General features: G+C 43.7%; 1 pseudogene; it reads right to left on the bottom strand.

The window, feature by feature from the left end:
* Nucleotides 1-4,026: 4,026 nt before the first annotated feature.
* On the bottom strand, nt 4,027-4,487 carry LOC100965081 (annotated as a pseudogene).
* Nucleotides 4,488-13,082: the final 8,595 nt, after the last annotated feature.

The following is a 13,082-nucleotide window of genomic DNA, read 5'->3' as shown; positions in this document are numbered from 1 at the left end:
AAATGCAAATCCTAGGCTCTACCCTAGACCTACTGAAATCAGTACAATGCTTGGAAGTCTGTGCTTTAAGGAGTCCTCCAAAGGATGCTGATGTTCAGTAAAGTTGGGCTGCCATCACTTTAGGAGTCACAGTGGGGAGAGCAGACCAGCAGGTCACCACCTGCCCATTCATCATCACAACCATTTCTTGAGTCACCTGTGAGATTGGGATTTCAATTAAAGCCAAAAACTAGAGGGAGCAATAAAGAGAAAGGCTAGAGGAATAGAGAAGGTTGTTTACAATCTCACATGGGCTCCAGAGGCTGCATCTCCTCCTGTCCTAAGCCCTTGTGTGGGCTCAGCCCACCCTGGTAGAAACTAAGTACAAAAGTATACAGGGGGTTTATCTGCATTAATAACTATTAATAAATACTGTATCACTGTTTCATAATAACCATAATTATACCATTGATAGCTATTAATAATTATACACATATAATCAGGAGCTATCAATCCAGTATCAATCATAAAAATCACCAGAAGAACAAGCTGCATGATCTCTCCATGCTGAAGGGTGGGGCAGCCATCGGCACAGCCGTGGCACCAGGTGGAACACAGGTGGTCACATGGACTAATGCTTTTTTCAGCTTATCCTTACTCTGACCCGAATCAGTCCAGTAGTATATCAACAAGCCCACAGGACCCAAGAAGCATTAAAGGCCATGGACTTAGCATAAAGTTTCTTGTACTCATGATCTCCTCCTTTGCTGTGCTTCAACTCCCCATACAAATAGCTTTGAGATTATTCTTCAAATGCTTCAAAACTACTATTTAGTACACCATGGAATACTAGGCAGCCCAAAAGAAAGATGGAGACTTTACCTCCTTCATGTTTACATGGATGGAACTGGAAAATGTTCTTCTTAGCAAAGTATCACATGAATGGAAGCAAAGTATCCAATGTACACAGCCCTATTATGAAACTAATTTGTAGTTCTCAAATGAAAGCTACAACTTAATTCTAGCCTAAGAATATGGGGAGGGGGGTGGGGGAGGGGAGGGGAGAAGGGTGGATGGGTGGTGGGAGGGTGACTGGAAAGATCACCTATATGGACTGTCTAACAAGGAATGAACTTTTCTTCTTTTTCTTCTAGAATTAGAGTATAAATGTTTTAACACAATAACTAAGTAAATGACACGAGGTCTATGTTAACCAGTTTGATGGAAATATTTCAAATTGTATATGAAAACACTACACTGTACCTCATGTTTGCATTAATGTATACAGCTATCATTTAATAATAAAAAAACTACTATTTAGAGATATGACAGGTCACTTTAGCCCTAATTACACAGGTTACTTCACTCCCTCAAACATTGTTTTCTTAATTTGCACATTGTTTTTCTTAGGAAATTCAGGCTGGGGACCCTGAAACCCAAACAACTGGGATTGGTGGCTGCAGAATTAAAGTATAGTTGGCCCCTCTCCTTCTCCGGGCTAAACTTCAGCTTTGTTCTTGGCACTGTGCCCTCTTGAGTCACAGGAATGTAAACACTGGAGAACCTCATCCTCTTTATCTTGTCTGCTTCTTCCAATGCCTGTCCTGAATTTACTGCCCTAACATCTCCTGTTTCTAATAACTGCTAAACCTAAGACACTTTTTCCCTTCAATAAAATAGATCTCCTTTCTGATCAATACAACCAACAGTGGAAAAGGCAACCAGGTGGGGTGAGGCATCATGATGAGGAAGAACAGCGTGGCAGTCAGGACACCAGTTTGGACAATTTGTTAACACGTGTGTCAGTATAGTGCTGTGGTTAAGGCAAGCGCTTGGAAAATTAACAGACTTGAATTCCAGAGTTAGATCAGCTGTGTGATCTTGGAAATAACAATAGTGACTATCTCAGAGGCTTGCTGTGAATTAAATGATAAAGTACATAAAAGTGCATAATGGAGTTCCCAGTACATGGTGAACCTCACTAAATAGTAACTTGGGGTTTGTATGTTCTGTGAATAAATAACACATTCTATAGTCCAGTTAAAGACAATGCTCAATGCAGAATCAAGTGATAAGTATTTCCTTCCACAAAATAGAAGTACTTCTGAGGAAGGAGACCATTAAGTCTTTGAATAGAATTCATGAAGGAATATAGGCAGCATTACATTGTCATGAATTCAAAGGGAAAACAAGACATGGTCTTCCTCCTCAAAGGGGCAAGACGTGGAGTCTTTTTCTTTTCTCTTTTCTTTTTTTTTTTTTTTTTTGAGACAGAGTCCCACTCTGTTGCCAGGCTATAGTGCCACAACATCAGCCTAGGTCACAGCAACCTTAAAACCCTGGGCTCAAGCCATCCTCCTGCCTCAGCCTCCCAAGTAGCTGGGGCTTCAGGTACCTACCACAACAGTGGGATAATTTTTCAAGATCTTGCTCTTGCTTGAGCTGGTCTAGAACTCTTTGAGCTCAAGCAATCCTCCTGTGCTTGGCTTCCCAGAGTGCTAGGCATGAGCCACCACACCTGGCTAATATATGAAGTCTTAAAAAGTAAAGATTAATGGCTCGGTGCCTGTGGCTCAAGTGGCTAGAGTGCCAGCCAGGTACACCCAGGGTGGCGGGTTTGAATCCAGCCCAGGGCCTGCCAAACAATGATGGCTGCAACCAAAAAATAGCTGAGCTTTGTGGCGGGCACCTGTGGTCCCAGCTACTTGGGAGGATGAGGCAGGAGACTCACTCAAGCCCAGGAGTTGGAGGTTGCTGTGAGCTGAGATGCCACAGCACTCTACCCAGTGGGACAGCTTGAGGCTCCTGTCTCAAAAAAAAAGGAAAGATTAATGCTAGGCAACTGTACAAGCAAGGTTAAGATTTGCTTGATTGGCTTGATTTGCTTGATGAGCTGGTGTAATAGCCTGGCTTGTGTAGGCCCTGGGAAAGCAGGCAACATCTATCTGATGAGAAAAGAATGAAGCTGGTGGGAATGAAGAGAATTGGATAATTTTCTTCAAATATATGAAGATCTGGCATGTGAAGTAAAAATAGCTGCCTCCATAGCACAGAGTTTGATGGCACTTGCCCAGTTCATTTCCCCTCCTGTATAAATGGCCCACCCCCACAAGAAGGACTACTGCACCCATGTTGGAAGAACATAACTTGGCTCGGCGCCTGTGGCTCAAGCGGCTAAGGCGCCAGCCACATACACCTAAGGTGTTGGGTTCGAATCCCCAGCCCGGGCCCGCCAAACAACAATGATGGCTGCAACCAAAAAAAATGGCCAGGCGTTGTGGCGGGTGCCTGTAGTCCCAGCTACTTGGGAGGCTGAGGCAGGAGACTTGCTTGAGCCCAGGAGTTGGAGATTGCTGTGAGCGTGATGCCATGGCACTCTACCCAGGGGGATAGCTTGAGGCTCTGTCTCAAAAAAAAAGAACATAACTTGTCCCTCTCTGGCCTCAGCTGACTGGATCAAAAGAAATCATCTGATACAACTGTGGCATTCAGATTCTCATCTAGTGATTTGAAACTGATACAACAGAAAAGTCAAAAACATCCCTGCTAAGCTGCATCAGACTGTGACACATGGTTGTGGAGGCCACTGAAGTTTGGGTCTATCTATAACAGTTGTGCACCTAATACTATATACAGCAAGGTAAGCATATGTCGTCTCTAAATAACCCTTCAATCTCCTACATTTATTGATAAGAGTAATATTTTTTTCTTTTTTTTCTTCTACACCACTAGAAAAGAGTCAAAGTAAGATTTTTTTTCTAAATCTGCTCTATAAATGATCTGCAGATAGATCAAAGGGGGCAAGCAAATGAAAACAGAGAGATCAGTTATAAATCTGGCACAGAAATTTCAATGTAATAATAGGGGACTGAGTTTGGGGGTAGAAAAAAACAGAAAAGATTTGGTTGGGAGGAAGATTACAAAGAGAAATCTAAACAACTACAGTGGTCCCTTCAAGGACAAGGGTTTAAGCTACACAGGCTCACTCCTAAGAGAACTTCTTTTTTTCCCCCCAGGAAGAGCAGAAGCAGCTGCCTTTATTAGAGGTCATGGGCCAGCTGACTTCAATCAAAGGCCACACACTTGATCTTGAAGTCACCATCAGCTGCCATGTAGTTGATGGCCTCCAGGTTGAGGCGGTTAGGGAACCTGAATGTGTAACGATCTGGCAGCTTGACGGTCAGGCCGGCCTGGTCAAAGCTGATGCACACCTCCACGGCACTTCCAGGCTGGAAGGGAAAGGCAGCCTCCCACTGCTCAGCCCCCAGGCCCCGCCGTCCTTGCTGTTGCACACGATAGTATTGGATAGTATTGGCATCCCCGTGGGCATCGAAGCGGGGGTTGAAATGCAGGCACAGGTTGTTGCTGTCTTTGCCCAGGTTCAGCACAAAGCTCTTGGCGTCAGGGGCCACCTCGCCCCATAGTCTGAGGGACTCCCCAGGTTTGAGATTCAGGCTGCTGGCGACCAGACCACAAGCCATGATGGAAGCAGGAGGATGTTCGGGGACCAGTGCACCAGCCGTCTGAGGACTCCACCCATAAGAGAACTTTCTTTAACCAAATGAGGATTGAAAATCCAGTACTTGTGGGATGTGAAACCCATGTACAGGAGGGGCGACGTCTTGTCTAGGCAGGTTCCACAGGGCAGACTCTAAGACAACTATGCAGGGATGTGGGTGTGTGTACTCAGGTGCCCTCGGACCCAGCCGCCAGGTACACTGAAAGGCAACCGTACCGGTAATGGGTATGATGGTGAGAAAGCAGGAGAGTCAAATCCTACTCCATCTTGCACCACTTACCACTTGCCCACCAGGCTCCGGTTGTCTTTCCGTACCTTGAACCCACCACGCCATTTCCCACCTACCAATATCAACACACGCCCTTCCTCCTGCCTGGAATCGTCTTACCCCTTCTCTTCGTGTGGCTAACTCCCTCTTGCCTACCCTCAGGTCTCTGCTCTAATGGCGCTTCCACAGCTTTCCTTGACTCCTCAGTCTGAATTATGTTCCCTTCCTCGTTATTGTTTTTCATACATCTCTGATGCTTTCTTTCATAGTCTGCATTAAAATTTACTAATTTGTAATTTGTTGTTTGTTTTGTGAAAGTCAGTCTGTCCCCCCGACTGTGAAGTATCAGGAGGATAGTGGTCCTGTCTCTTTTATTTCATTTCTACGCCCAATGCCCAACCCACTATCTGACCCTAGTAATTACTCAATAAATATTTTCCGAATAAGTGGGTGAATAAATGAGCTCCCAGATTTTAAATCTGACTCCATGGAGAAATGATAGATGTTGTCTGAATTAGTGTTTCTCTATTGAAGAAATAGCAATAGATTTGTAAAATCAAATTTGTTAAAGACTTAGTCCCTGACTGATTTTTCATTCCCTATCAGTTGTCTGGCACAGTGTCCAGCACGCAGGAACAGGTCCTAAAGCAAACACTCGCTGCATGCCTTCATCTCTCAGGATGGGTGCTCCCAGAGGAATGAGGTAAGCCTGCTGTCCCCCAGGCAACAGACAGGTACCAGTTCATGCACCGCAGGAGTTAAGCAGCAGGCCAGTGAGCCGAATTTACAGCAGCCCCCCATTACTTACATCACCACCTGAGCTCTGCCCCTGGACAGAGCAGCAGCATTAGATTCTTGTAGGAATGGGAACCCCACTGAAAACTGTGCATGTGAGGGATTCTCCTTATGAGAATCTATCTAATGCCTGATGATCTGAAGTAGAGGTCAGGTGGTGATGTAGCGCTGAGGAGTGGCTGCAAATACAGATTATCATTAGCAGAGAAGTTGATTACACAGAGACCATAGTAAATCAATTGCTTGCAGGCTCATATCAAAACTCTGTTAGAGCCAGGACTGATGGCTCATGCCTGTAATCCTAGCACTTTTGGAGACTGGAGCTGGGGGGCTTGCCTGAGTTCAGGATTTCAAGACCAGCCGGAGCAAGAGCAAGACTTTATCTCTACTAAAAATAGAAAAATAAGCTGGGCTGTCGGGGTCCCTTTGTGGTCGCCACTTACCAGGGCCCAGGACTGGCCAGGTCTCCGGCCTCCTGCTTGTCTAGATTCTGGATGCTGACCACTATGCTGTTATTTTGCTCAGGAACAATTGCTCTTAGGGGTCTGAGGGCTACTTACTTTAGCAGAAGGAAGAGAGAAAGACAGTCCTTGAGGGAGAAGCAGTCTTCTTAGAAGGATAGATCTTAGCAATAGAAGTCTTTCGTAGAGCTCAGTAAGGTTCAGCAGAGAGACACCGTGCTGGTGTGAGCAGTCCACAATAGAACGTGCATGCTCCTGACTGCCTTCTCCTGCAGCCTAATATAGAGCCGATCTTGTGACTCTTAACACCACAGGTGTAGAGACTGCCAATTCACTAATGCTCTCATCTCTTGAGCTCTCTCATGCTTGTTAAGAGAGCTTAATCCCTCCCCATGCCCCTTTCACCAAGGTGTTCCATTATCGAGCTACACAGGTGTTTCATATAACTCTCACTCCTAGCCATAGGCTGTATATACAGGCTGCTACACTGCACTGGGTGTTGTGGCAGGTGCCTACAGTCCCAGACACTTGGGAGGCTGAGGCAAGAGGATGGCTTAAGCCCCTAGAGTTTGAGGTTATGTGAGCTATGATGCCACAGCACTCTACCCAGGGCAATAAAGTAAGACTCTGTCTTTTAAAAAACAAAACAAAACAAAACAAACAAACAAAAAACCTATCTGTGAGTGGCAAGTGACAATTAAGCTGCATCTTGTGTCACGTTTTGTAACAGCAACAGACTTTGAGTGTCACCATCTCCCATCACGCCCAGATGGGACCATGCAGCTGCGAGAAAATAAGCTAAAAGTTCCACTGATTCTTCATTATGGTGAGTTGTATAATTATTTCATCATATACCACAAAGTAATAATAATAAAATACACAATAACCACAACGTGCTTGAATCATCCCCAAACCATCCCCCAGTCCCCTGGTCCATGGAAAAAATGTCTTCCATGAAACCAGTCCTTGCTGCCAAGAATGTGGGAGCTGATACAAGCCACAACGGACTTGCACTATAACTGGAAAGATGAACTTTTAGAAACTGGTCTTTCCAGCAGCAGGAAGGCCAAGAACTAGTTCAGGCAGGATGTAGTGAAATATCAGGAGTGTCTGATCAATGATGGAGCAATGTTCCACCTCTGTGGCAGCAAAATTCCATTCCACTCCTCAGGTTCAGCTTCTGAAACTCAGTGTACCAGCTCTAATCTCTGTCCGGCCTTTTGGCTCCAAACCTTCCACCAGCGTGTTAACCTGGGCATTCTTATTTCAGCCTTAATCCTGTCCTGGCAAATCTGGCCCAGCACTGACTGGGCAAGGTTGTTCTAGTCTTAATCTCAATCTTAAAACAGCCTAAGCTTTGAAGCAAGTAATTCAACTAGAAAAGGACTTCTTTCTTCCACAACTGACCTAATTTTTATAACAAAGAAAAATTGCTCAGCAAATATGTGGGAGAAAAATGCTCTTTGCAAAAGCAGGGAAGGAAAGGAAAAGCTAGTTTAGATTTTCACTCCCTACAAAATGTTCACATTTATCATATGCAAACATATCACATCCCAGCTGCAAACGTTTTTTGAGGACAATTATTTTTTTTTATTCTTTTTTTTTTTTTTTGAGACGGAGCCTCAAGCTATCCCCCTGGGTAGAGTGCCATGGCATCACAGCTCACAGCTACCTCCAACTCCTGGGCTCAAGCGAGTCTCCTGCCTCAGCCTCCCAAGTCGCTGGGACTACAGGCGCCCACCACAACGCCTGGCCATTTTTTGGTTGCAGCCATCATTGTTGTTTGGCGGCCCGGGCTGGGGATTCGAACCCACCACCTTAGGTGTATGTGGCTGGCACCTTAGCTGCTTGAGCCACAGGCGCTGAGCTAGGACAATTATTTTTTAAATTTGCAGTGTCATTTTTTAAGCTTTCAAATTTGCATGTTTTCGTAATTGTCCTTTGATCATTGCTCAAAGTGGAGTTGTATATTAACGTGGTTTCAAAAATGGCTGTCAGTTCTTCAAAGAACAATGTGCAGAACATAATGGCATATGTACTGGTCAATAAATTCTGCTATTTTGAAGTAGTATCTTAAGTATATTGAAGGGCAATCACTAAGGTAAGGTACCTTAGCATTTAAGGTACTTCCAAAGGTGCATTCCATCTCAAAAGGCTATTAAATTGAAGTTAAAGGAGTTTAAGTCTGAATCTAATATTGCTAGCCAAGGACAATTAGGTAAGTTAATAGGTGTGATTTATCTCTCTCTATGGATAGCAAAATGAACTTGAAGATTGCTTTGTAATCCAAAGAGCTTGGCTCAGTTTCAAATTGATCCTACCATCTGTTTCTAGTGTTTAATTTGCTAGGTGCCTGAATACTACTCTCTCCTGACCAATTCTCTGTAGTTAAAATTCAAAGTCACATGTAAATACAGTTAGACACATTTGGTCATGCCATATGAATGTGTATGATGTATACAGTCCAAGATTTTATGTACATTTAATTCCCTACCTGGTCTCGATTTGACCATTGGCCCCTGCAACAGATCCAAAATTTATTTTTTGAAACAGAGTCTCACTATGTTGCCCTCAGTAGAGTGCTGTGGCATCACAGCTCACAGCAACCTCAAACTCTTGGGCTTATGCAACTCTCTTGCCTCAGCCTCCCAAGTAGCTGGGACTATAGGCACCCACCACAATGCCTAGCTATTTTTTTTGTTGTAGTTGTCATTGTTGTTTAGCTGGCCCAGGGCAGGTTCGAACCTGCGAGCGTGGGTGTATGTGGCCAGATCCAATTATTTTTTTGGTTTAATTCAAAGTTCTGAAGTAGAGATTGAATTTTATATAATGTTGCCTAGTGCATTACACCCAGTGTTTTAATTTTTCTTTAGTCCCACTATTCCCTAGGGATTTCAGAAATTATATTATTTTCACCCACCAGCCAAGGCTACAAATGCGTCCAGAGTGATAAGAGTTCATTTTTTTGTAGCCCAACTAGTAGGATTCCCTTCTAGGGGAAAGCCTCTGAGTCATACAGAAATTAGTTGCCAAAGGTTTCCGGGCCATGTCAAAAGGAAACCTCCAGATTCTTTAAATCACTACTTGAAAATTTTTAGTATCCAAACTGACAAGCTGAGATAGAATTTTGATAGTCCCACGAAACATTTCCTCACATAGACCAACCATTTCCATCTTGTCTGCAGCTGCTATAAATGTGAACTTATGCTATTTCAGCAGTTTTTGCTATTACTCATTAGTGCCTTGACATTTATCTGGTGCTCAAAATATACCAAAGATAGTTTTGCTCTGAATAAGCCTCAAGTATAACTCTGTAATTTATTTCATAATACTCTTTATCTTCCTTCAAAGCTTATTCATTGAAGGATAATTATGAAGCACTTTTCAAATTTTCAACATTATGTGTGGTATGAAACAAAGCCTTGAAATTTGACAAGCCGTAAAACTCATTATGAGCTCTCCAAGCCAAGAAATGATGAATAATCCCATACAATTCAATCAGTGTCACCTCGGAGGGGATGGCAACAAAGGAGGGGCTACCCTGAAAGGGTGAAGGGTAGGTGCCTAGCAAAGTAGGAGAGATGATGGATACCCCTGGGTCTAAGCAATCAAGAAATAAGGTTCAGGCTCAGTGCCTGTAGCTCAAGCAGCTAAAGCGCCAGCCACATACGTCTGAGCTGGAGGGTTCAAATCCAGCCTGGGCCCGCCAAACAACAATAACAGCTGCAACCAAAAAATAGCTGGGCATTATGGAGGGCTCCTGTAGTCCCATCTACTTGGAAGGTGGAGGCAGGAGAATCGCTTGAGCCCAGAAGTTGGAGGTTGCTGTGAGCTGTGATGTCACAGCACTTTACCCAGGCAACAGCTTGAGGCTCTGTCTCAAAAAAAAAAAAAAGAAAGAAAGAAAGAAAGAAAGAAAGAAAGAAAGTAAGTCCAGGGAGGTCCTCAGGGGCAGAAAGGAACATGTGAGAACACATGGGCAGATATAGAAATTAGCAGGTGAAGATATCAGCAGGAATGGTTATCTAGGGGGCATTTGTTCAGCATTCCTTGCAAAGGTAAGTTGCCCTTCCCTGCTCGAGTTGGTTGGTTTGGGGCAACAGTTCTCTCTCCTCTCCCCATTCCTCATCCACCTGGGGCATGGGTATGAATTTATTGAACAGGCTAAGTAAATCATAGCACCCTATACTGTGACTTGTGCATTAGGGATAACTGTGCTCCAGTTTCTTTTCTTTTTTTTGAAAAGTAAATTTATTTCAAGTTAATGTGAGGGTATAAACAACCAAATCAAAATCTTTGATTTTCTTAGGTAGAGTCCCTCTTGTGCTTATGTCCCCCACACAAAAGACATTCTAAACCCCCCACCACCTGCCCATTCAGTAAGAGCATGCTACCCCCGACCCCTCCCTTGTTACCCCAACTTGAATTGAAATGAGTTTTTCTCCCATGTGGGATGCATCAGATTGTCTACTGGCTTCAAATTAGACCTCCCACTTGACCCTGCAATCCCACTACTAGGCATCTATCCAGAAGAAAAAAAATCATTTTGTCATGAGGACATTTGTACTAGATTGTTTATCTTAGCTCAATTTACAATCACCAAAATGTGGAAACAATCTAAGTGCTTATCAACTTAGGAATGAATTAAAAAATTGTAGTACGTGCACACCATGGAATATTATTCAGCCATAAAAAAGATGATGCCATCGTCACATCTTTTGTAATATCCTAGATGGGGTGAACACATGCTTCTTAGCAAAGTATCACCAGAATGGAAAAGCAAGTATCCATGTACTCAATACTAATGTGCTCCAGTTTCTGAGCTGGTGCAGCACCATTCTGTCTTTCACCCCTGCTCCTCCTTCATCGCTAAAAAAAAGCACAGGCACTCCCTGAGTTACAAGGGAGACAGGCTCTATTGGTTTGTTCTTAAGTTGAATTTGTATATAAAGCTGGAACAGGTACATTTACCTATTACCTGTCATGAACTCCATTTGTAAGTGCGAGCCCTACGTCAGTCACATGTCTGTAACTTGGGGACTGCCTGTATCAGGTGTATCTTATCTCTTGGAGTTTGGAGAGAGGATGTTGGTGTAAGAGCCAGGTGGGCAGAGAACCAGCCGGTTACTTTCTCTTCTCAGTTAAACCACTTGTTTCTTCAGCTGCATCTCATCAACATCTTGGGCAGCCTAGACCCTAGCCATCTTCTATGGCGCTCTGAGAGAAAGGAAATCAAATGATTTTATATTATTTTTCACTTCAAGATGTAAGAAGTTATACTGGAACGAAGACAGTCGATTCCTTTGAAACACAGACCAAGAACACATGTCATATTTTTTCATCCATAAATAGCCTATAGAAAAAACAACATGGGTTTTCCAACACACTTTGCTAACATTTAAATAAGTGACCAGAAAAAAATCTTAGAATAGTAGAAATTAAGAAAATAAAAATTTATTTCTAAGGAAATGAACATTTTTTACAGTGTTCAGATATATGATAAGCAGCTATATTAATTAATGAATAGACACAGACGCGGCCCAGGAAGTGAGAAGCCACTAAACTTATAGGACTCTTGTCCTATACAGAAAACCAGAACTAGATTTGTGTGTTTTTCTATGACTAGAGTGACACTCTAAATAATCACCTGGTCTTTCTCAGTAAGTTGAAAATTGTGATTTGGGATTAAAAATTCGAAGTTTGCCTCCATTTATAATCAAGTACTGTGGGTGCCTGTGTTATTTGTACCACCTTGGCCACCCCTTGGTCACCCTGTACTGCCCACGACGCCTCCACATTCACTCTGGCACGTCCTTTACATCTGCAAGGCCTCAGGAGCTGATGATTAAGTTCTTGCTGGGCTATTGCTGGATCTCGGCCTTCCCCGAGAAGGGAGGTGGCTCTGAGATGCCAGCTGTTGTGCTAAACCTGGAGCCTAGACTGGCTGCTCTCTAAGAGCTGGAGAAGAATAATCCAGGCTCCAAACCCGCACTACTGAAACGTAGAAGAGGGAAGACAGCGAGGCCTAGGAGGGTGAAAAGCCACTGCAGTGCCCCGAGCTAATGGCTATTCAATAATTTGGTTACCAGGCCCCAGGCAAAAGCTGCCGTGATTTACCCACACCGCCCTAGGCTAGAGATATAATTAACCCAGAAAGCAGGAGGTGGCCTTGGGGTGCTTCATGGGAATTTGATCTGTTCATTCGCACAGGGCCCTGCACTCACACAGACCTGTGGTGTCTTGAAATAATTAATAATTTTATCTTTGAACTTGTGTTTACAGTTAACGGGGGACAATAGAGTATGCTGGGGGAAAACACTGAAGCCCAGCAGCCTGGCATCCTGGTGACCTGGCCTGTGTACACGGATCTGGGGGTGATCTAGGGTGCCACGGGGCCTCCAAAGTGGCCAGGCCTGCTCCTCCTCTACCTAGACCTCAGGAGCAGCGAGAGAAGGGGCCGCCTCACCGGTGGCCGTGCAGGGACTCGCGGGGGAAGGGCCGTTCGCCAGGCCATGCCCCACAGGGGCTGTCCCGGAGCACTTCTGCACAAATATTAACTCTTCTGACCTGAGCATGGTGACAGAACCGACAGGGGCTCAGGCTAAAACTTTGTAAAAGTTGCCGGTAATTAATACAAAATACTAGCATATACCCGACATTGCAATAAAGCATTTCAGCGAGTTTGTAGAATTAGGAGTTTAGAATCTTTGACTTTCACTTACTTTATTTAATTTGTTTTCATTCAGTGTTATTATTTATTTTTCTTGTGTCTTTTACAAACCCTTGGCTTTCAATAAATTACAGGAAGGAAACTACCCTGCTACCCTACATAACCTCCACCCTAGAATCTTTGACTTTTGAAAACGGCTGAGATGTTGCAGAGCAAATGTCCACAGTCTTAAAACAGAAATTAAAAGGGGTGGCACCTGTGGCTCAAAGGAGTAGGCCTGGGCCTGGGCAAAAAAAAAAATTAAAAGCAAAGAAAAAAAAGAAAGAAATTAAATGCAAAAATTGTGGTATTTAATGAAAAAGAACACTATTTTTCATAGGAAGCTTGGTT

This window comes from Otolemur garnettii, unplaced genomic scaffold (assembly GCF_000181295.1).
Source record: "Otolemur garnettii isolate 467f Iridium unplaced genomic scaffold, OtoGar3 scaffold00035, whole genome shotgun sequence".
Taxonomy (NCBI): Eukaryota; Metazoa; Chordata; class Mammalia; order Primates; family Galagidae; genus Otolemur; species Otolemur garnettii.
This window is presented reverse-complemented; position numbering and strand designations above follow the sequence as displayed.